The 25774-nt window shown below is 38.1% G+C and overlaps 1 long non-coding RNA gene across 2 annotated transcripts in view; it reads left to right on the top strand.

Annotated features, from left to right (window-relative positions):
• Positions 1 to 25774, top strand: part of LOC140505249 (uncharacterized) — a 54057-nt gene that overhangs the window by 8006 nt on the left and 20277 nt on the right. The window contains exons 1-2 of one of the 2 annotated variants that reach the window (XR_011967425.1): positions 3676 to 3996; positions 4410 to 4531. This is a non-coding gene — a long non-coding RNA (uncharacterized lncRNA). Of the gene's footprint in view, positions 1 to 3675; positions 3997 to 4409; positions 4532 to 25774 lie in introns of those variants that run through there. The other variant, XR_011967424.1, reaches the window with a different exon arrangement.

The following is a 25774-nucleotide window of genomic DNA, read 5'->3' as shown; positions in this document are numbered from 1 at the left end:
TAGAAGAAAGGAAGGAAAGAAAGAAAGGTAGAAAGAAAGAAAAAGAAAGAAAGGAGGGAGGGAGGAAGGAGGGAAGAAGAAAGAAAGATATGAAGGGAAAATGGGAAGGAGAAAGGAAGAAAGGAGGGAGGGAAGGAAGTAAAGAAGGAATGAAGGAGATAACATGTTTCATCATGAGTTCTTGGAATCCTAGTTGGTCACAGTGTCGATCAGGAAATTCTAAATCTTTCAGAGTTGTTTTTCTTTACAACAATAACCTTGTCAGGTTAATAAAAGAATTTCTTCACTCCTCTATGTCCTTATTACCTTCTTTCTTTCAGTTTCAGCCCAGTTTTCCTAAGACCTTGGGGCTGCCATAGGGTCCTATTATCGATAAGGTTTGTTCAAGATGCCTCTTTTTCTTTGTGCATGCTTCCCCATTCTATCCTAATGGTTAAATTCCTCCTGGTCCAACCTCCCAGCATCTGCAGACCCTCAGGATGCTGCCTAGTTGCTTAGTTTCATACACTATAAAAGTCCTCTCCTTCTCTTCCCACCAAAGCTTCAGCCTCCCTTACCTGTTCTGTGTCCCTTTGACTGAGGGACAGGTCTTCTCTCTGCTCTAGGTAGTAAGGAGCTATGAAATGAAGCCTTACTGGCCCAAATATTCTGTATTCTCTGAGCTCCCACAATACCTGGCTAGTATAAAACCTCTCTTAAAACACTTGCCACATTCTTCCTTGAATCACAGTTATAGGAATGCCTTATTTCCCTTGTTAGATTTTAAGCTATTTGAGGGAAGAGATGATGCCTTATTTATCTTTGTATCTCTCTCAGCAAATGATTGTGAATACAAATATTTAATTAATATGTATGGAATAAATCAATGAATGAGATAAAAATAGTCTCCGAACAGGTATATGTTAGCTAGTTCTTCTATCAGTGAAGCACAATGCTGCAACCAAGGTGTGCTTGTTTGTTTCATATGACCATTGAGCTCACAGATACAGGAGCGACACTGTCAATTCCCTCTGACAATGCAGATCAGCACTTGCTTTCTAATTTCTAGTCTCTGAGAGCTTCCAGATGCCCTAGGAGATTATACGACTTGACCAGGGTAGGTCAGAAGTAACTATACAGCAGTACAACACAATAGACATTTATTAAGCACCTACCATGTATCACGCATTGTGTTAGTCACTGGAGATACAAACAAGTAAAAGTAAGACACTTCTTGCCTTCACTGAGCTGATAATCAAATGGTGTGAAGCAATACACAAAAGGGATTGGTGAGGAGAGATACTCTGTGTGGAGACAAAATTAAGCAATACAGCTGAAGGGTTGGCTGAGCTGCTGGCCCCTGTTCAAAGGAAGGTTTTGGGAAAAGTTTTTTGTTTTTTGGTATTTTTGCTTTGCCCTACGCCCTCCACTCAGCAGTTACTGAGGGAAGACTTGAACCCAGATTCCAGGACCAAGACAAATCATGCTGCCTTTCATGTGACCAACCTGCAATTTCCTAAAAAGGCCCTTCATCAGAGAATAGTACTTATGGTAAGTATTAGAGATGCACTAGTGGAGGAGATACTATTTCCTAGGCAGACAAGTCACACAGGATAGAGTAGCCCCTAGACATGGCCAGACTATGAAAATATCCACTAGAATCAGATTCCTAAAAACAATAATCTTATAACCTAGTATCAACACTATCCTGTCTCTCTGTGTTAGTCAGTATTTAATGCTAGCTGAAAGGAAATACATCTCTCCTGGTAGTTGTGAAGTGTCTCAGAATTACATTTCTGTACAGAACTAATAGGTCTGCAACTTTTGCTATAGCCCTTTAAACTACAGGGCACAAATGCAACGTAATTCATTTATTTATTGATTGCTGCTGCTCCTAATAATAGTGTGATAAAATACCTTTCACATGTACCCGGGAGCTTTGTAGACTCACACTCTGCACAGAAATATGTGAACTCCTGCCCAGTCTCTGATTGCTTCCTAAGTAGTTTATGTCACTGGAAATGATTGAACAGTAGCAGCAGGGCAGACTTATGACCCTGTCCCAGACAATTCTCCCTTCGTAGGTCATGATTGGCGCTCTGGGAAGTTCTAATCCAAGAACCTAGAGTGGATACATCTTCTGTGGCAACGGGTTATAGTAGAAAGAATGCTAGGTTTGGTAGTCAGGAGGCCCATGTTCAAATCCCACCCTAGACACTTACTAGATGTAACCATGTCAATTTCAGACCTTCAGTTTCCTCAACTGTTAATTGTTGTTGAGCTGTTTCAATAGTGTCCAACTCTTTGTGACTCCATTTGGGGTTTTCTTGGAGTTGTTTTCCATTTCCTTCTCCAGCTCATTTTACAGATGAGGAAACTGAGGTAAACAGAGTTAAGTGACTTGCCCAGGTCATACAGCTATAGTTAAGTATCTAAGGTCAGAGTTGAACTCAGGTCTTCCTGACTCCAGACTCAGTGGTCTATTCACTGAGACACCTACTTGCCCCCAATAATAATTGTTATTATTCACTGTAATTTCCTCATCTGTACAGTTCCCTCATTTGTTAATTAATAGATGTATTTTTCAATTTTTTGTAGCAATTCCTATACAAATAAGATGGGAGCCTGAAAATTTTATTGTTGTTCAGTCATGTTTGACTCTTTGTGACCCTATTTGGGGTTTTCTTGGCAAAGATACTGGAGTGATTTGCCATTTTCTTCTCTGGCTCCGGAGTTAAGTGACTTGCCTAGGGTCACACAGCCAATATGTGTCAGAGGTAGACTTGAACACAGATCTTTCTGACTTCAAGACTGACTCAATAGCCACTGTCAGTGATTCCTCTGTTAAGTGGAATCAATAAGATCTGCAATATTTGCCTAACAGGATTGTGGCAAGAAAAGCACTTTGTTTACATCTTAAAGCAGAGATGTCAAACACACCCTACAGAATACATTGCTCCTACAACACTCCTGCGTACCTCCAGAATGGATTAAAGGTATGTATTTGGAGAAATACTTAAAAATAAAAATACAGGTGAAGATAGATAATGTTAATATGTGGTTTTCTAAGTCAATATGCAGCCTTCAGAATCCTTATCTATGGTTTTGTGGCCTCATTTTTATTGGAGTTTGATCAGATTGCTTCAAAACTCTTAACATCCTGGTGACTTCTTCTGCTCTGTCTGGAGCTAGAGGGCACCAGTGTGCTGTGCTATGTGTTCATTAAAAGAACTTTGAAACATTTGAATAGTGAAAATATTGGTTTTTCCTTGGTGGCTTTTAGATTCACATTAAGAGGAAGGGACTGTAGGGAAATGAGAAAGAGGGTCTTTGTTCATGAACTGTTTTGAATGTGATCATCTAGTACAGTCTACCTCATGGTACTGTTCTGTGGCAATCATCTGGGTGGGGATAGGGGTGAGCGGGAGGACTATGCATTTTCATCCAGGAAAAGAAGTTGCTGCTAGATTATCCTTAGGAAATGGCCAACTTTGTTCCAGTCAATTCAATCTGATGAACATTTATTGAGTGGCTACTATATACCGAGCATTGTGGGTGGTATAATGATGTCATTATAATTAATTTAAAATATGATTTAATAATTATATGATGTTAACACAATATACAAAATAAATGATATTATATCACATATAATGACATATTAATGTTAATGGTCTTTTTCCCATATGTAGCTCTACTAAGTTTGAATTCCAAGGATCTCAAGATCACCTGAAATCACCCTTTAACTCAGCTTTGGATACTTAACACCAACCCAGCCCTCAGCCTCCTCTCCTCTCTGATTGAAGAGCTGGAGGGTGGAGCACTAAACTCCCCTCAGGGCTTTCTTTTATATAGGGTAGCCATCTGGACTTTCCAAGTAACTCTCCATTTTCCATCTGAAGTTCTTCTTGGTTTGAACTCAGAAGAACATGATGCCCTTCACCCCTGGTGTCTGTCTCCTCCTTTCCAGCCCCACCCCTTTCCAGCTTCCTTTTGTGAGTCTCTCCCTACTAGATGGTAAGCTCTCTGAGGATGGTGGGGGGGCAGGGGTGGAGAGAGACTGTCTTTTCTTATTTGTATCTCCAACACTTAGCACAGTACTTGGAACATGAGAAGTGCTTAATATGATGCTGACAATATAAAATACTAATATAATTTAAAATGTGCAAAGTGCTTTGTATCAGTTATCCCATTTGAGCCTCTCTCCTCTCTTCTGAAGTAAAAACCATAGGTTATTGCCATTCCCATTTTACACGTGAGAACACTGAGGTTCAGAGAGATCCGATGATTTGTTGGTAGCTACACAGCTAGTAAACATTAGAGATAGGCTTTGAACCCAGTCCTTCCCGACTTGAAGTTCTGTACTCAAACTACTGTGCCATGATGCCTCTGAACTGATACATGCGATTGTTTTTTCTTTTTTTTTTAAGCTAACAGAGAGTTCCTGGAGAATAAACATTGATGACCTGTTTAACAGAATGGGCATTTCCAACAAATGACAATGACCCTTTACTGACGATGCTGCCCCAATCAGCTCTCTCTCGAATAACAGGTCAGGGGATGTTTGAAATTCCTTCTATATTTGGGTAGAAATCAAGGGTGTTGACAGCAGGAAGAGTAGATATAAATCAGAGACAACCCAAAGGGACTAAACAAAGACTCTGAAAGCAACAAAGATTCAGTAGATGTCAGAATGAAAAACAGATAAAGAAGAGTGAAGTATTTATATTACGTTTTAAAGTTTACCACACACTTAGCTTAGAACAAACCCTGTGAGCCAGGCAGAGCAAACACCTGTTTTACCCATTTTACAGAGAAAGCTGTGACTCAGAGAAGTTAGCTAGAGTTGTACAGCTAACAATTGTCAAAACCAGGAACTCTCCATCATACTGTCCCACGGAAAAGACAGAAGGGAACAGCTTGAAAGCAAATATTTGCAATGCTAATGTTCACATTTATTGAATATTAGCAAAACCAATTATATAGCCAAGCCTCAATTACCTGGAGCTGCAGTTTTCCATTCATCAGAAGGCACTAATTTATTAATTTTGCATATTCTTTTCTCTATTTTTATGAAAGGCAACCCCCCCCCCCCCACAACCCAACAATTGTGCCTTATGTTAATTATGTTGATTGTTCATTTGTTTTTTAAAGTTCAGGCTAATGTCAGGGCTTAGTATATGTAGGGAAACAAGGAGGTTGTTAAAATGCCCAGAACATGGAGCAAAAGCCAGGGTTGATTTTGTTGTTGTTGTGACACATTTACTAAGCGAAGGCAGGAACGTGGACCAGGAGGATGAGGGACAATGGCCTTGCCTGGTTCACTTAGCTTTTGCTCTTGCTCAGTTTCATTTGCATGCTAATTGGATGGGCTCTTCGGATGTAACAGACTTCACAGACACAGTCAGGCAGTCAGTAAAAGCCAGTCAGTGTTATGGGCTCAGATAAAGCCTATTCATTCCACTGTCCTATCTGGTGTTGCTTCAGATCCCCTGCTTCCAGAGAACTATCCAACCCAATCTTTTGCATTTTTTGGTGTGATCGTATGGTCATAGCTAATGTTTAAAAGAGTGTTGCTTGGGTCTTATAAAACACTCACTCATCCAAGAAATAGTGTGCTGTACTGAGTTATGGCCATAGTACCCTTGTTCATATCTACCTTTGTGCCTCTTTTTCCTCATCTGTGAAATGGGCATAATAATGCGGACACTATTTTCCTCACCTCACAGGGTGGTAAGGAGAAAAGTGATTTGTAAACCTTGAAGTGTTACACAAAAGTGAGCTATTATTCTTTTGCCTGACTCTAAAAAAACAGACGCCAACCACAATTGTGAAGGGAGAACTTTTAGGATGATTTTCTGTCCCTTTGACTGAATTCTGATGGAAACCTACTTCTCCCCAATGTAAACCTAATGGTCCATACTTTTCAAGGATCCCTAGTACTTGTTTATAGATAATGGGTGAATTGGGACAGCTATGTGACACAGTGGATAGAGTGCTGGGCCTGGAACCAGGAAGACTCATCTTCCCAAGCTTGAATCTGGCCTCAGACACTTATTAGCTGTATGACCCTGGGCAAGTCATTTAATCCTGTTTGCCTCAGTTTCCTTATATGTAAAATGAACTGGCGAAGGAAATGGCAAACCACTCCAATATCTCAGCCAAGAAAATTCCACGTGGAGTCACAAAGAGTCAGACATGACTGAACAACAAGAAGGGGTGAATTATTCCTTAATGGGTGACAAGATTGCTTTTATTATTGTTAATATGATAGCCAGTTTTCTTACTGAGGCTAAATTTGACAGTGATAGCTTGTCCTGGATTGGGTAGGGTTGTGGTACAGAGTTTTTAGATGAACCAGTGGGCTCAGAACAGGGTCCTGGTTGGAGTCCAAAGCCAAAAACAGATGTTTGAAATCAGGCAAAGGCAATAGCTACAGGTCTATAGTCACATGACCAGATGGAGGAAATTATGCCTGAAATCATTAGAAAGGACCTGGGCATCTTCTGAGCAAGCTGGCTGTAATCAGAATCATTGAGATCTGTCTGACATTCTTTCCATTGTTTTTCTCCCTACTCGTAGCACCATGGGCATCTCCTTTTCATTAATCCCACTCTTTCTCATAAGACTGACAATACTTCTAAGAAGTGTGCTAGTAGTTACTTAACAACTTTCTTTGAAAAAGCAGGACAGCTTTTAAATTTCATCTTCCAAAGTTAGCATTTTCTCCCTCATTTTCTTAAGTCCAAACAATCAACAAAACAATAAATCAACCCTGACTTGCAGCATTTGCAGATTTTCCAGGTGTGAATGGTCACACTGAAAATTTCTTGCAAGCCAATACAAGCTGGCTCTAGCACACCCCTTCTTAAAAGTATATTTTACTAGATTATATTAGAGAAACTTTTTTTAGACTGGGGCTCATGTTTTTTGTAGCTTTGTGCCAGGTACTTAACAAGTGTTTGTTGAGGAGCCAATGAGATAGGGATTAGACCTGTGATTTCATTGCTGTAGAAAACTCCCAGGTGAGGGAATTTCATCCACCAATAAAGGTTAGCACCTTTTCTGAAGGCTAGAGTGTTGTTTAAAGCCCTGTGTAGTTGAGTTACTTGTTCAGGGTTACAAAGCCACTTTGTGTCAGAGGTAGGAGGACTGGAACCCAGGTCTGCCTGATTTTAAGGCTGGTTCTCTCTCATCACCATACCATACTGCACTGAGCTATTTTTATTATATTCTTATTATTTATATATGTTACTACTACTATCATTAAATTATTAACATCATTATGAACGACATTGAAGTTATCTTGAAGTTCAATATAAGTCAACAGTGTGAGACAGCAAAGCATTCAGGAACAGTAATTGCATTATGCTCTGCCATGGTCAGAACAAATCCAGAGTATTTTGTTAAGTTCTGAACTACTCAAGCTAAGAAGGTAATTGACTAGTTGAGAGTACTTACAGCAGAGATTTTTGTCCTTTGGGGGGATCATGGACCCCTCTGGCAGCTGGGTGAAGTCTATGAATCCCTTCTCAAAATAATATTTTAAATGTATAAAAAATACACAGAATTTTATTGAAATTTTATTGAAATAAAAGTGTAATATCTACAGACTCCTTTGGAGTCTGTGGACTGCAGTTTAAGGACTTCTGTTCTAGAGAAAGGCAGGCAACCAGGTTGGTCAAAAGTCTGGAGTTCATACCATATCAGTCAGTCAATCAACTAACATTTATTTAATACCTACTATATATCAGGAACTGGAGATACAAAGAAAGGCAAAAAATAATCCCTGATCTCAAGGAACTCTCAGTCTGTTAAGGATGAATTGAAAGTATGCTTAGTCTGGAGAAGACTGAAAGGGATCACATGGTAAGGGCAATATCCTAACTCTCCTCCTCATGAAAGTCAGCCTAGTTTTTCTCGAAAAGATATTGAAACTGTCCTCGAAATTTAATTGGTTCTGGGGACTAAGGGTTCCTGATCACCTGAGAACAAAACAACAAAGATGATGTCAAACCTCTCTCTGATGCTTCCTATAGACAAATGTGGACAACTTAAAAGCAGGGGATGACTTAGAAGCTTCCCTGCATGAATTTGAGGTATCCTGGATACTTATTTTTGTTGAATATCCTTCTCCTTCACAGCTAACTAAGCCTCCTTTTGAATGACTGAAAGGCTAATGAAATGTTAAAGATTTATAGGTGTACGTGACAACATATGTTGTCCTTTCTCCTTGGAACAGGGGCCATGTTCCCAGGACTGAAAGGTCAGATTCCTCTTCCTGGAAGGGCTGACCATCCCTCTAGAAATATGTAGAATCAATCCTGTGTCCTTTTGAGCGCAAACATTTTGCCATAACAATTACAGATGTCTCACTCCTTTGAACTCTGGCCCAGTCCACAGCTGCAACACATCCTGTGCTGAGTCACATAAGGGTCTGGTGCCGAACCAATCAGGTGCTAAGTCACATAGGTAGGCTCTGGTGGTGGGCCCATTGGCTGCTAAATCATGCTGCGCCAAATCCTTCTTTGTTTGAAACTGGATATAATCTGGAAAAATTGCTCATGCTTTGGAGTCTCACCTGGGACTTTCCCAGCTAGGACTCTGGGAGCTAAAATCAAGGGACTACCCATACTTGGTGCTTCCCTGGTTTGGTGCTTTATGTAAATATTTCTATTACTCTGGTAAGCTTTGTCTTTATATTTCTTTAATACTGTTTTATATTGTCCTTGTGTGCAGAATAAATGTTCTGCTGATTCTAATCTGGTGTGGGTGTGTCCATTATACCATGCAATCAGATCCTAAAAATACTTAAAGCAGCTGCACTATCTCCTTAATGATACAATGATCTACCAAAGTTTCATCTCAATACCGAACCTAAACTACCAAGAAATTAGCCTGAGTCATACCTAACACCAAATAGGTCATGAGAGATGTCTTCCACAGACATCTTGTGCTGTCATGTGAAAGTTAGATGAGACTCGTTCTCTTTGGCTATAGAAGGCTGAACCAAGAACAAGGAGGAAAAGGTTCAGAGAGGCAGATTTAGGTTTGATGTTGGTAAAAAAAAAAAAAAAAATCCCAACAAACTGAACTAATCAAAAGTGAAATGGGAAGGTAGTGGGTTCTTCTTTATTGAAGACCTTCAAGCGCTTGACAATTTTGTCAGTTATCTCTTATTGAGCATGTTTAATAGATTTTGGGGGCATCTAGGTGGCTCAGTGGATACTGTGTGGAGCCTGGAGTCAGGAAGACCTGAGTTAAAATCCAGTCAGATATTTACTAGCTGAGTGACCCTAGACAAGTCACTTAACCCTGTTGCCTCAGTTTTCTCATTTGTAAAATGAGCTAGAGAAGGAAATGACAAACTATGACCAAGAAAATTCCAGATGGGGTTACAATGAATCAGACATGACTGAAACAACTTAACAATGGATTTTGGGGAGTTATAGGCTGACCTGAATGGTCTGTGAGGTCCCTTCTAGCTCTGAAGTTCTATTATTATATTAATGAATTCACTACCTTGTAAATAAATCTATTCCTACAAACAGGCAACAGAATTAGTTGGCAGAATTAAAACAGCTTAAAGGAAATGCAGGATGTGCAAATTTAGAGAATCCAGGTCAAACGGTCATATGGACCATTTGTGCCTGACCTGTAGTAACGTTCAGACCTGGTATGGGTCTGATCAGTCACAGCTGGACACACTGAAACTTGACTCTAGAATAGCGATGTCATTTTGGTCCTCTTCGAAAATGAAAGACAACAAGCAACCAACCTTGGCTACAAATAGAAGGTAGCAGGGACTTGGATGAAGGAAGTCTGTTTCTGAAGTTGGAAGTCTGGAGTGCAGGAAGGCAGACAGGAAGGTGTCAGACTCCGGGAGGGGGTGGGGGTGGGGGCTGCAATTTACTTATATAATCACTAAGAGAGTCAAGAGAATAGAAGCCCAAGCCACTTGGAAAAGGCTGAATCTTTATTGGTAGCCTGGAGAAAGTTGTGAGGATAAGGTAAGGTCCTCTCAGTTGGTTTCCTCATGCAGCAATTATCTACTATTCCAATTACCAGAACCAGTGTGTCTCTCCACTCCCCAGCACATGGGAGTGAAATTCAACTCCAAATGCACAACCTTCAGCAGTGAGCCAAGATAGTAATTTCCATCTCATTTCTTCATGAGGGCTTCTTTCTCCCCATCTGACAATACTATTTAAGTTCTCTTTGTTACATTCATTAATGGAGATTTTCAAGCAGAGATGGGGCAAGCTTACCTGTCAGGAATGTACTGAAAGGGATTCATGAACAGGTCAGTGGGTAGGACTAAGGATCTCTAAATTCCTTTTAAATCTGAGAATCTATAACCCTAATAAGTGCTCATGTTCAGTCCTCCTTACATGCTTGCACAACACTATACAGTCTGCTTACTACAGCAATCTTTACTGTCCACTGAGAGCCCCCTCACCTTTTGTTCCAGCCATCTGCTCAGCATTTTTGTTATGTGCTCTCCATTAAATTTTGCTCTCAGGTTCTAATCTCAACTTATCCTTCTCAAAAATTACTTAGCCCTTTCTGCCTGGACCTCTTTGATCCTTTTCTTCTGATCTTTTCTGGTAACTGTTCATCTTTCTACTTCTCATTACCTTCAGTTCCTTGATGCTCTCCCCACATAAAGTCACAGATTCACAGTCTCAGAGTTTAAGGAATTTCTGAGTCATCTAGTCCAAACTGTACCTAAAAAACACTCTCGTCAACAATCACCCAAGCAGTCATCCAGGCTTTACTGGCAAACCTTTAATGAAAGGGAACCCACTATACTTCCCAAGGAGGCCCATTACATTTTCATATGGCTCTTATTGTAAGGATTGCTTTTCCCCCCCATGTAACCTTTGCAATTTTCTCTGAATGCTTCTAAGAATGAGTCAAGTTAACCTGGTAGCATGTCAGTAGTACTTACTGTGGCTAGGAGGAAGGCAAACTTTTTAACATCTCCTCCCTTTCTTTTAAGTGAATCACTAGACTAGGGGAAGAGTCTCTTATCATTAATTCACATCCACAAATCTTTCATAAACGCTATGATGTGAGAGAGACACTAGGAGCTGGGGCACAAAGATGACACAGTCAACCCTCAAGGAGTTCACAATTAAATAGTAATTGTATTTGCGTGAATGTTCTGATGCTATCAGGTTAAAACTCCTACCTTTGAGGTGTAGACATGGCAGACCTAAGCTCTTGGGCAGTTAGCATGTTTTATTTCTGAGAGGAAAACTGTGACCCATTTGAAAAAGCAGGTTCCAGATGGTCACCTTACGAGAAATGTCTAATCTCATGAAAGGTAAATGATTTCCTAAATTCCCAGAAATTCAAACCTCCCTGACCTTTGAGTTGAATTCTGCTGTGTCCTTCTATGGAAGCCATCATGAATAGGCTCTCACATTAGACAGGTCAAAATACTTTAAGCTGGGAAAACCATGATAATGATGCCCCATTAAAAGCAGAATTATAATGAGGATTTGGATCTGATTCAATAAAATTCATTTTCCAAACACAACATGCACATATACATATATATGAATATACATATGTATTTCTATCTGTGTATGTATCTAGTCTAGTCTGATATACCCATCTAGATCTGGAATCCATATTTACTCATCTCAAACTAAAATTTAGAATTTCCTTTAATTATTTAAAGAACAGTTTTCTGAAAAGGTGTTAGAAGTTTCACTAAACTACCAATGGGGTCCATGCAAGGTTGTGTTGGTAAATATTTAAAAACTAACTTTCCACAAAGCACAACACACTTTTAAGTTTCACCTGCATTATTAACATTTTCTCCATTAATTTCTTAAATTTAGACAATCAATAAAACAATAAATCAAGCCCTTATTTGTAGTATTTGCTGATTTCTCAGGTGTAAATTCTCAGACTGAAAATTTAACTATCAGATACCACTAAGTCCATGACATGAGCAAAGGTTAAGAAACTCTCCTCTAGATTAAGCCTTAAGGTAAGCACGAGTATTCTAATACAAGTATTAAAAAGCATTTCCACTGGTGTGTTGTTGCCATATTTTAAAAATAAATTAGTTAAATTAATTAATCAAATTACATTTTTAATTAACAAAAATCTATCTTCCCTCTCACTTTCCCCAACTGAAAAAGGTAGAAAAACAAAACCCTTTTCAACACATATGCATAACCAAGAAAATCAAATTCTTGCTTTGATTCTCTCTCTCTCTCTCTCTCTCTCTCTCTCTCTCTCTCTCTCTCTCTCTCTCTCTTTCTCCCAATCTGCACACTTGGAATCATTACAATTCTTTCAGGACATGGATAGCATGTTTATCACTAGTCCTCTGTAATTCTGGTTGATCATTTCATTGATCAGAGTTCTCAAATTTTTCAGTCATGTGTCTTTACAACGATGTTATTGTGTACATTGTTCTCATGGTTCTGCTCCCTTCACTCTTCATCAGTTCATAAAAGTATTTCTGGTTTTCTTTGAAACAGTTCATGTTGTCATTTCTTATGATATAAACATTTCATTAAATTTGTAATACCAAAATCCATTAAACAATTCTCCAATTGATGGGCACCTCCTTGGTTTCCAGTTCTTTGCCACTACACAAAGAACTGCTATAAATGTTTTTTTAAGTATACAATCTTTTCTTTTCTCCTTGAGCTCTTTGGGGGAATAGACCTAGTAGTAGTATCACTGAGTTTGAGTGTATGAACAGTTTAGAAACTTTTTGGTTGTTCCAAATTGTTTTTGGGAATGGCTGGAGCAGTTCATAGCTCTACTAATGGTACATTAATGTGCCTGTTTTCCCACAGTCCCTCTACCATTTCTCATTTTCCATTTTTTTGGTCAGCTTTGCTAATCTGATAGGTGTGAGGTAGAAGCTCAAAGTTGCTTCCAGTTGCATTTCTCTAATTATTAGTGATTTGGAGCATTTTTTCATATGACTATTGATAGCTTGAATTTCTTCTTTAGAAAATTGACCATATTCTTTGACCATTTATCAATTGGGGAATTGTTATTGTATTTTGGAGCTTTAGTCAATAACTCAGAGTCATAGTGTTTTGCTGCTTTCTTTACAATGAAATTTGCATCTACAAATATTTCAGTACATGGAAAAATTTTTAGGTTTTTTCTAAGTCCTTCCAACATCTGATTGTGTGATACATTATGTCTCATAAAGTGAGACATTTAGGGCACTGGTTCATTGGAAGGGAAAACCTCTTCAGACCTTAGTTTTGAAGTTGAAGGGAATAGTCTCAGATATTATTTTACCTAAACCCCTCAGTTTTCTTTTTTTCCCTTTAAAATCAGGGATGTATATTTATTGAACATTGAAAGGATATGTACTTTTCAGAAAATATAGTTCCAAAAACAAACATGCCAATCTACCTAGACAACTTCATTGCATGGAGAATTTGATTCTAAAATATGATTACTAATGACTTCATGTATACAATGCATACATTTAAAAATACAGATAAAGGAGGATTATATATTTCCAGGTCCTTATCGGAATTTAGGCACACAGTCTAGATGCCCTCAATCTCAGCATTCTTTTGTTAACCATGAAGTCAAAGCAGTCATCATGTAGACCCCAGAACAGAGATCTCCTATGAAGCTACCATAGAAATCTACCCCAAATACTGGGAAACTGGAAGGACTGAGGCCCCAGTATCAGGAAGAGAAAGCCTTGTCCTTGTTGCCTAAAGTATGTTGGCTTCTGCTCTGGGAAACCATGGTGCAATTCTGTCCCCGTAAATATCACACTTCTCTAGCTAGCTCAAGGTCACATTCCATCTTTCTTCCTCATAGTAAGGAGGCATGAACCTCTTTCCTTCCCTTCCCTTCATTTTTCCACCTAAGGAAACTGAGGCTCAGAGACATGAAATGACTTGCCCAAGGTTAGACAGGTAGTGTAATGGCAGCCCAGGTCCTCTGACTCCAAAGCCTACATATTTTCTCCTTGACCATGCTACTGCTGAGGGTAACAACAGAAACACCAATTTAAGGAGCATTCTTTGAAAGGAAAGAGGAAAATAGTGGAAATTCTTTTTGTGACAGAGGAAAAAAAGAAAATGTGGCAACATAATTTGATATCATTTCCTCTAAATTATCTCTTCTTGAAAATGGCTGTGTCTATGGGTTGTGCATTGCAAGGCAATCTGACAAAAAGAACACTCCTTTGGAATGCTTATCAGGTGTTCTGAAGTTCTCAGCCATAATCGCTGTAACATAATTCCTTTTGGAGGATAATTGGTCACCAGTACCAGCACTACTCCCTTTCAGAACCCCATTCTATCTACACAAATTTGATATAATGGAAAATGATATTTATTTCAGATTTCTTTCCACTGTCTGTTTAAATACCTAGGGTATGGGTGCCAAGGCTTTGTCCCAAGGTTTTGATGGGGGCAGGGATATTCCTTAACTCCAAATACAAAAGTCAAGCATGATCTACATCCAAAGGAAGTTGGGGGTAGGGAGGAGGTCCTGGAAGAAGGTGGGGTTGTGTGCCTACAAAGCAGTTTGGAGGGATTCAGTATGTGGGGAAGAGTGTGTGGTAGGGGGATGGCTCAAAGTGAACATTCTACAAAACTGTCCTCTCCTGATGTAGCCTCTTCCTCCCATTTGGAGTACCCTTTGAGTGACCACTGCCACCCTTCTAAATATTTTTGCCCCATCTGCATAAATTCCTAGTTATGGCTCTATAAACTGGGACCTCTTTTTAAAATGTTGATTTCCTCCAGATGTCTTTTGTACCTACTTAGTCTTTGTGTTAAATTGTACACCAAATAGACAAAAACTGACGATATTTGAATAGGGGGGAAGGACTTAACAAGGCCTTGTGACAAACCTACCTTTTACCATTGAAAAAGGGTAAATGAGTTTCTAGTGATTCAATAGTGTTTGCTCAGCAAGTGAAAATTTATAGCAACCAAAGAGTAGGTACATGAACTTTGGAAACATCTTACCTAAGTGTCAGCTGGTTTGCTAACTTAAGCAGACTCTTTGTTTGCTCTCATTTTGCTTCTGTGAAGATTTAATTGCTTCTTGGTTTCATATTTCTATTGCTCATTACACTGTTCCATACCATTTCATTCAGAAAATAAAACAAAATCGAATATTTAAAGTTGATGATGTGGGACATTGTTTTTCCCTACGTATACTCAGCATTAGTCAATGACTTGAACACTAGCTGCTCTTTTGTCTTAGGCTTCATCAAGACAGGGAAAAAATAATCAGAAGTAGAAGCCCTACACCTTCTCTGATAAAGGATGACTGGAATATTTATTCACTCCTTCCCAAGCCTCAGAGATGGTTATCTAGCTGCTTCTAGCACACTAGAGATTTGCCTTATTTTCTTTTAGGACTCAGAAATTCCCAATAGGGTCAGTTTTCCTTTTCACTACTTTTTTCAAATACTCAAAGAATGTGCTGTCACCTTGAAAATACATTTTCACCCAAATGCTGATATATTCTCTGATGTTAAAAAAAACAGCAACAAAACCTTATTGGTGAAAAAAATGCAATAGAAATGGGATCTAGTAGAAAGAATTTAAGAGGAGGAGCTACTATGAGCTGGGGGCTTCATTTCTCTATACTTGATTTTGTTTGAAATACAAAAAAGGAGGGGAATGTTAATTTCCTGGCCTACTTTATAGTGTTTTTATGAGGACTGAATGAAATTGCAGATGAGAAAATGCTTGGTAGGCTGGTCAAACATATACAACAAAAGGAAAGTGAGAGGAAACTGAGTCTCAGTGTTTCACATATTAAATGACCCAATTTGATCTTGAAACATCTCTTCTACCTCTAAGATTTGGTGATGCTATGAAAAGTTTTTATTTTTCCAGTATAGGAATATCTTTACTATTTCATATGGATCAATCCGTAAACACTGATGAGACATCTACTATATGTTGCACTTCATACTTTTATACATTTCTAATAGGAAGCTAGGTGACCCAGTGGATAAAGCATTGGACCTAGAGTCAGGAAGATCTGGAACCAAACTCATCCTCAAACACTTAGTAGCTGTGTGACTCTGGGCACGTCACTTAACTGTCTATCTCAGTTTCCTCATCTGTAAAATGGGGATAATAATAGCACCTATCTTCCAGGGTTGTTGTAAGGCTCAAATAAAATACTACTTGTAAAGCACCTTGCAAACCATAAGGTACTATGTAAATGCTAGCTATTACATATTTACATGTTTATAACATTAATCCATATTTCGTTGTTTTAATATCAAACCACTTTTTTCTCTGTGTAATGCTTCTTGGTAATTTTTTATAGTAATAAGTTCAGCTCAAGGAAATGACATCTTAAAGCAATGGTCTTCAAAAGGGAGGACTGTGAGCTGTGGCCTCACCCCAATGGGGGCTCTGGACTGACCCCAAGGGGAGAGATGATAGCCAGTCATAAGTCTTTTTTTCCCATCAAAATAGCCAAGTATATTTTTATTAATAAATATTGTTTTGAGTCACTTTTCATCTTTTTCATTTTTTCAAAAAAGTTTTATTGATGTTCAGCACAGTGATTCTCATTATTTCCTACCCAGCTACTTTCCTTAACTTTAATTGTACCATTTGGCCAGGTTCCACCACCCTCCCTCCTCCCCTTTTCAGTTTCTTTTTATATGTTGTCCTCCTTTGTTCATTTGTTTCTGAGCTCTTTGAGGGCAGAGACTGTCTTTTGCCTTTCTTTGGTTCCCCAGGGCTTAGTACAGTGACTGGCACATAGTAAGTGCTTCATAAATCTTTATTGTTTGATTGACAGTTTTGTTTTTATAATATAAACTTTTATAGATGTATCCCCCATCCCATGAGAGGCCTGTCATGTAACCTCTGTCCCAAAGTCCATTGGTATGAGACTCTCTCCTTATTGGTGGAGGCTGAGGCCCTGATGGTGGGGTAGAGTTGTCAAGAGCTAGAGAGATTCAGTTCTCCTCCAGTCTTGTTTGGAACTCTTCAAACTTCAGGTTGCTTTGGGGTGCCACAAAGAATCATGAAAGAGACCAATTCCACTTTGGGCTGCTAAAGGAAGACTCTGGGAACCCAAGAGAGGAGACAGTAATCACCATCATGTTATTATCCCCAGCTTGTTATGCTATAGACTTTGGGGAGTTTTCCCTTGGATGAGATCTAGGACACTTTCTCTTGGTTGATCTGGTTCCTGTTTTGCTATGATTTTGATCATAAAAAGTTTCTTTGCCATTAACTATGAGTCACTATGGAACTGATAATTGGTGTAAAGGGGGTGAAGCCATGGGTCTTCCTGTTTCCTCTAATAATGACGTAGTGATCAGAAGTTAAAGAGAAGTTGATCATATTCCCTTGACTAATAATATTTAAGAGAGCAGATAGACATAATTCTAGCCTGGTACCCTCTGTCTCTGAGGAAAGCAGAGCAGGCTCTGGCCCCAACTTCTTGCTTCCCTTTTTGGCAGGAATTAAAATTTTGGGGGAAGCATAGAGGGAGAAGAGCATAGAGATGTCTATCTGTTCTGTCTCCCTTCAAGTCACAAAATGATGCACCCTCATGCTACATGTAAGGGACAGCCTCCTTTACACTTATAACACAATAAAATAATTAATCAAAGACAAATATAGTTACCACATCTGAAAGTACATGCAACATTCCACATCAATTTTCTCTCATTCTCAACTTCAACCTTCAAAAAAGAGAAAAGCAAAACAAATTTCCTCATTGGCTGTGTACAAAAAATACATGTCCTATTCTGCAGCCTAAGTCTATCTCCTTTCTATCTAGTAACATTTTATCTTCAGTTCTCTGGAATTCAATTTGTTTGTCTTTACAGGCTGGTTGTTATTATATAAACTGTTTTCCTGGATCTGCTTGTTTCATTTTTAATCAATCTATGAAAGTTTTCAAAATTGTTTTTATAATGTTGTTACATTACTGTTGATACAGTACAAACTGTTTTTCTGGTTCTATTCACTTCACTCTGCATCTGATGATACAGTCTTTCTACATCTCTTTGAAAATCATCTAATTCCTCATTTCTTTTAGCACAATAGTATGCCATCACATTCACATACCTCAACTTTTTCAGTCATTCCCAAGTTGTTGACCATTCTCCTCATTTGCAGTTCTTTGCTATTACAAAAAGACCTACTTTAAATATTTTTGTTTATCAAGAACTTAGTCCTCATTCTTTAATTTATTTTAGATCTAGGCCTATCAGTGACACAGGTAGATCAAAGAGCACACAACGTTTAGTGATTTTTTTTATATTTAATTTCAAATTGCTTTCTAGAATGGTTGTACCTATTCACAATTCTATCAACATTAATATGCCTGTTTTCCCACATCTCCTCCAACATTTATAATTTTCTTTTTTGTCATCTTTTGGGTATGAAGTAGAATCCAGACATTGCTTTAATTTTCATTTCTCTGATTATTAGTGATTTTGGATATTTTAAAAATGTCTATAGCTAAACTGCCTGGTCAGATCCTTAGACAATTCATTTATCAATTAGGGAATAGCTCTTATTCTTATCAATTTGAATCCATTCTTTTCATATCTTGGAAATACTTGGAGATACTTATCAGAGAAACTTGCACAAACATTTTCCAAATTATTCTTCACTTTTAATCTTAGCCTTATTGGATTTGTTTGTGCAAAAGCTTTTTAAATTTTATGTAATCAAAATTATCAATTTTATCTTCAGTGATCCTCTCTATCTCTTATTTGGTCATCTATAGATCTGATAGTTATCCCTCTCACCTTGTTTCTCTCATTTGTTTATTGTGTTAATTTTTTTTATATCTAGGTCACATATCCATTTGGAGCTTATTTTGGTAAAAGGAATGAGATGTTGGTTTAAATAGAATTTCTTTCCATACTGCTATCCATTTTCCCCAGAAGTTGGGTTTTGTATGACATTGAATAAACATTAAATTAATAATTAAATTTAATTACAAATTAAAAATAAAACATTAAAAGGTGAAGTGACCTAGTGGTTTCATTGAGTGAGGAATATGTAATCTCTAGGAATGAAGGTTAGAATCCAGAATCAAAGAATTTCAGAGCAGAAAATATCTTCAAGGTCATCCTTCTTGGACACATGAATTGTTTTCTACAAGTGGTCATTTATCTCTTCTCTAACCTCTAGTACAAGTGGTCATTTATCTCTGCTCTAACCTCTAGTGACAGGAAGTAACTGTCTACAGGGTGTCTATTTCTAGAGGGTCTAGATAGAATTTCTAGAAAGTTTTAAATGTTTGAAAATACTTCCTTTATGAATTTTGGAAGAAACGCCAGTAAAGGGAAAGCAAACAGGGAGACCCAAAATTATTTTTCTCTGTTTGCTGTTGCCAGACATACCAGTTTTATTCCTATAGCTTAAGTTTGGATCCCTATTACATGGAAACTCCCTTAGAAGGGGGAACAATTTAAAGCTGTCAACCATTTGTATCCTAACACAAATGAAAGTTCTGAGAATGAGGTTTGACTTGGGGAAGGGGAAACAGGAAAACAATGGGTACCTGACATAACAAGGAAAAGACTCCAGAATTGAAAAGGGGCAAAGATAAAGGAAGTTACAGGTATGTTTCCCTTCTTTAAAAACTTTCACCCTAGAACCTGGAAGATGGACAACTCACATGGTTTATCCAAGATTTTATCCCTCATACAGGCTCATTCATCTCTCCAGTATAGAATCAATAGAATAGTGTAATGAATTAAAAACATCATTTTAAAGTTGGCCAATAGTCACAGCAGGGAATAACAATTAGTAAAGACATGAGGTTTTGTTTTTTTTTTTTGCTTCTCTTTATGGTTCCTAAATTTATTTTTTTGTTCATACAAGATAAATCTTTGTTAGTTGGTTATTTGGTTGATTGATATCTGGATATAAAGAAAAATGTGTCTGAGGCTTCCAAAAATGTCCTTGGGTGCTGGGTGGCGTTCTAGAACAGTAAAAAAAAAAGTAGCCCGGATTATAATTGGCTTTATCACAGATTAGTCCTTGGGGAGTGGAGCTGTTGGGAAGTCATCAAGCTGAGAAACAGCATACAAGATGCCTGGTTGGGGGGAGGGGGACGGGGATAAGAGATATAAGCTTAATACAATATGTCTCTGGAAAACACATAGACATCCCATTCAGACAAACATCTAGGAAAGAGAGACAACAGGAATTCCCTGTCTCAGCTGCAGAGACTTCCCTGGTTCTGGTGTTTTCTCCAAAAACAACCATATTCACATTTAAGCAACAAGGTCTTGGTCAACCTAATTAGCCGTCAGAAATAGGTACAGATCTTTGATCTCCTTAACTGACTCAGGAAAGGGGTCTTTGCAGACCACCAAACAACTGCACAATTGTTTGCAATGTATTTCACCTAGTTCCTGAATCTCTTCTGGATTTTTGAAATCATGATGCTAACAAAATGTTTCAACTGGGAATTTTACCTTGATTACCACCATTAATAAAGGAAATTGTGTTAACAATTAAAAAATGAAACTGTTGGACTGGATGATTTTTTATGTTTAGATTAAATTGGCTTCCTCCTCAACCCTATTCTCAAGTACCACCCATTTTTCTGTCTTTTGAAATCCTACCCCTTCTTCAAGTCCTAGCAAAAATCTCACTTCCATAAAGGCTTCCTAGATAACCCCAAAAGAATTTTTTATCCTCCAATGCCACATAATACTTGATACTTCTCTTGTGCTGTTTTCATATTTAACTCTGTATAATAGTCCTTGTATAGTTTTTAATATAGTTGGATATGCATCACATCTTCCCTGCTAAATTATCAACTCTGTGAGAGCAGGTACTGAATTTTAGTTGTCTTTATATTTCTTCCTTACATAGAGCTCTGTACATTGAAGAAACTGAATCAATGAATATTGAAAGAATGAATAAATGATCCAATTGATCTAACATAGACCTGACTTATGTGTTAAAATGGAAAACTGCATTCGTTAGTAGCTAATTCCACTAGAAACCTGCATAACAAAGTTACCTACTGATATGAAGTATCTGAAGGCATGTAATGTTAAAAGTAAAGGAATTAAAGAGTTTGGGGGGGGGGGTGTCATATTTCCTATTAGAAATAATGGAGGCAGAAGTAGAGGGAAGCTCAGTTTATTCCCTGAACTAACCACTGAACAATGGAGAGAGCACCAGAGATGAGTCCCCAGTGCCCAAGATAGTTGTCTGCCCTGAAAAACTGTAGCTGTTTCTTGAGCTTAAATTTCTTGCCTGTAACACAAGTACATCCTCAAAGTCACAGTAGAAACAATTCTCTCCTGTCATATATGATGTATTAAGCCCTTCCTCCCACCTCCTTACATCTAAAATAGCCTTTCTTAAGTAAACACAAGGGCTGCTTTCTTTAGGGATAGAGCCATTGTCAAATCTCATGTCAGTCATGCCAAAACATTTGCGTTTTTCAAGATGTTAGCACTATTTTCTCCTGCATTCCCACATCTGAAAAATGAAATATGAACACTTATCTTGTCTCTTCTCTACCAATATGTTTTTGTTTCTGTCCTTCTAATGGTTTACTCATCATGTATGAACTGTCTTCATTCTGCCAAAATAGAGATGTAGGATGGTGGTCTTTAAAATGAGATCTCAAAATGAAAACCATGGCTACAGAACCCATGAAAGTACAGCCGGAACTATCATTGTGAAGGATTTGGCATTCAGGGCTCTGCAGTGTCTATCTGCATGAAGATTATCAAGATGACTCAAAAGGACTTTCTTCTAAGTTCTAAAAGGTTGCGTTTTTTTTTTTTTTTTGATAGCTAAGACCAGGAGAGGAATATATTTGGAAGAGTTCAAGTTTTCCTACATATTCATTTGGCTTTGTCTGAATTTCATTCAAATTTATTGTTGCAGGATTTTTCTGTATATAACAACTAACCTTACATTGAGGTAAAGGCATAAATATTCTCCCCATCTGGACCAATTTAGTGACCCATTTCTACAAAATCAATTAGATCAACTGTGCAGACAACTGGATACCACTATGTTCTTCCCTTCTCTCCCCATGCCTCTACTCCCACTGCAGCTGTATAGGAGAGAACCTCAGAAAGAATGCTGGTCAGAGTACCTGAGTTCAAACCTGCCTTTCATGCCAACTATCTGGGTGATCTTACCCACCCTGGGCTTCAGTTTCCTAAACTGGAAAGTGAAGGGTTTGGATTGGATGGCTATCTAAAAACCTTAGCGACTCTTGTACTGTGATCCTAAGACTCTACCTTCATATGTTTCCAAAATACCTTCCTCTTAAATATACATCTTATCATGTCTCAAAAAGCCTTCAGTGTTATCCTCTTCCTTGCTAAGTTTAAAGTCTTTAGCCTGACTTTCAAAGCTCTCTACATTCTATACCTGTCTATTATCCCAGCTATCTCTGCCCCATGTTGCCCACACTCTGGTCATCATTATCGTCCCTCTCATTTCAACTTTGAACTCCAATTCTGGATCCAACATATCTGACAAGTGAAATTTTGCTCTATCTTACCTGGAACCAGACTTCTAAGCTACTTCCTGACTATCTCCACACTGCTTTCCATCCCCTTCTAAATCTCCTTTACTGTTGTGTTTTCCCCAATAAAATATAAGTATCTTGAGGGTAGGAACTATCTCTCTTGCTTGTATTTATATTACCAGGGATTGATAGAGTACCAGGCATATGGTAAGTTTTTAATATGTGTGTTATCTATCTTTCCTTCTACTAGATTCTAATTTCCATAAGGGCAATGGTCATGGCTTACCTAAATTTTGTGTGGCTCTCCAGTTCCAAGCAGGATGTCTTTACATATTAGATACTTAATAAAGGCTTGTTGATTAATTGAATTGATTAGTATAACTCTTCCATTTTATAAAAAAAAAAAGTCCCACAATGAGAAAATGCCTTGATTACAATGAAGGAGTGACAAAGTAAGAACAAGAATTCAAGTCTCCTGACTACATATTTGGATATTCTCCTTTAAATTAAAATACAAATGTGCTCTGGAAGGAATAACATATGAGGATGTTATAAATCATTAGTTACTACGTTATGAATTATTTTGTCAAATTGGTTTTTATCAACAAATGAACCTTGAGGAACAGATGCATTCTGATAGAGCATGATAGTCTGAGAAGGTCTGATGCTTTGGGGGTATTCTTCCACAGAGAGACACCACTTTGTGGGGTGTAAGGTGGAGGCACCAGGTTACTATGTCCCTGAGCATTGACACTGAAAGGAAGGAATCAGAGGCTGAATGGGAAGGGAGAAGCATGGAAGACAAACCAACTTCTTCATCATTTTGCCTAGAACTATGCTTGAGAGTCACATTTTCTCTTCCCATCTGGGATGACGTAGACTCTCCAGCACTCTCCAGCACCCAGATGGACCCAATGAGATTAGAACTCTATCATCTGCCCTCAGTTGGATAGGCATTCTTCAGAACTTCCTGTGAAATTATCTACAAACACTGAATAGAGGAAGTAGTCACACCAGAAACTTAAAATTAAAGAATCAGATAATTGGAATTTATCTAAGTCAGCATCCCACCTTAAGCAGGAAAAGTTGCTACAATATCCCTGACAGATAGCCATCTAGACTTTGCTTGAATACTTCCAAAGCTGAGTAGCTCTCAATAATTCAGGTCTATGAACACATCAATTTGGCTGTTCCCTTCAGGGATACAAATTGCAACCCATTCCTGCTTGCTCATTTAGTGTGATGCTTATGCCTACCCTCCCATAAAATTTCCACTAAGTATCCACCTGGTATGCTAGAGATCAACCTTGATTTCTCTTGCCACTGAAAGGAGACCTATAGGGCATGCAGGGTCTTCCTCAGTCATCCCTCACTCCTTCCACCTAAGCAGCTCATCTTCCATAGTTATACATTATTTTGATGACATGCTTCACCTTGCTCCTGCATAATTCCTTGGTTGTTATGTGCTTCAGGATATGTTGACTCACCATGTGCCTCTCCACTGCAACAGCCTGGGTGATTTTCTACTGAAGTTTTTCAATGACTGTAGTATAGCCTGGCTCACAGTCATACAACAACATCACAGAATGCACAACAATGTAGAGGAATGCTGGTGTTAAAAAATATGGCACCTTTATGAACAGGCAGTCTTCAGAAGAAGATATCAAAACTGTCTATAGTCATATGAAAAATGCCCTAACTAACTATTGATTAGAGAAATAGAAATTAAAACAACTCTGAAGTACCACCTTACACCTATCAGATTGGGTAATATGACAGAAAAGGAAAATGATCAATGTTGAAGGAGATGTGGGAAAATTGGAATACTACTGCACTTAGGAGGGTTGTGAACAGGTCCAACCATTCTGGAGAACAATTTGGAACTATGCCCAAAGGCTATAAAATTGTGCATACCCTCTGATCCCGCAATACCAGTACTAGGTCTGTATCCCAAAGATATCAAAGGAAAAGGAAAAGGTCCTATATGTATAAGAATATTTATAGTAGCTCCTTTTGTGGTAGCAAAGAATTGGAAACCAAGGGGATGCCCATCAGTTGGGGAATGGCTGAACACGTTGTGGTGTATGATTGTGATCAAAAACTACTGTGCTATAAGAAATAAGCAATAAAGTTTCAGAAAAACCTGTAAAAACTTCTATGAACTGATATAAAGTGAAGGGAATAAATCCAGGAGAATATTATGCACAGGAACAGTGATATTGTATGATGATCAAATGTGAGTGATTTAGCTATTCTAATCAATATGGAGATAAATTCTGAAGGACTTAATGACAAAAACCGCTATTTATCTCCAGAGAAAGAACTGATGGAGTCTGAGTGCAGATTGAAACATAACTTTTTTTTCTATTTTTCTTGCTTTTTTGCAACATGGCTAATATGGGAATATATTTTACATGATTTCACATGTATAACAAATATCACATTTCTTGCCTTCTTAATGGGTGGGGGAGGGGCAAGATGAAGTAAGAGAATTTGGAACTCTAAAAAACTCTAAAAAAAATTTTATAGTTAAAAATAAATGACAAATTTATTTTTAAAATTTTTTAAATGATGGGACCTTTATGTCAGGGAGAATCCTATAGAATTAAGTATATTACAATTAATTCCAATTCAGCAAGTATTTGTGGAAACTACTCAGATGATGGTATGATACAAAGATATGAAGGTAAAAGTGAAATAATTCTTGCCCTCCAATAGCCATTTGGGTGTTTCATATTGGTCGTGAGGCTGAGCTCATGTTTAGCAAAAATCTACCTCCCTTTCATTTTTACCCATTCATCTCAATTGTTTCTCCCAGAGTTATACAGGATATTTCTAATCTCTATCCCATATGTCAACTTTTCAAATACGAAAAGACACCCTGGCTTACTCTACCCAGAGCTAAGTATCCCTATTTCTTTTAGCCATATTTATAGCACTGACTCTCAGCTAGTAGCTCCAAAAATCTATATTTCTGAGTGTGTAGCTTCTGCAGCTGCAACTCACAATCCCAGTGTGCACAGAAGTTTGTAATCCCTCTGAAATAAAAGGAATATTCAATATGAAACTGCCCTAAATAGACTCCCTTCTCAAGCCACAGGGGTAAATTGAGGCACACCCTCTTTTGGAGCACCTAAACTGCTCTTAACTGGGATTTTATTAGTCAGTAAACCAACAGTTTCTTGAGTGCCCCTCATGTGCCACACAGTGTGCTAAGTGCTGGGGACATGTGCACGCACACGTGCACGTGTGTGCACACACACACAAGTCCCAAAACAAAACTGTTTTCAAGGAGTTCACACTTAAATAGAGGAAA

The sequence above is a fragment of the Notamacropus eugenii genome, chromosome 5 (genome assembly GCF_028372415.1).
Source record: "Notamacropus eugenii isolate mMacEug1 chromosome 5, mMacEug1.pri_v2, whole genome shotgun sequence".
Classification (NCBI taxonomy): domain Eukaryota; kingdom Metazoa; phylum Chordata; class Mammalia; order Diprotodontia; family Macropodidae; genus Notamacropus; species Notamacropus eugenii.
The sequence above is the reverse complement of the archived record's forward strand: the minus strand, read 5'-3'. Positions and strand labels throughout refer to the sequence as shown.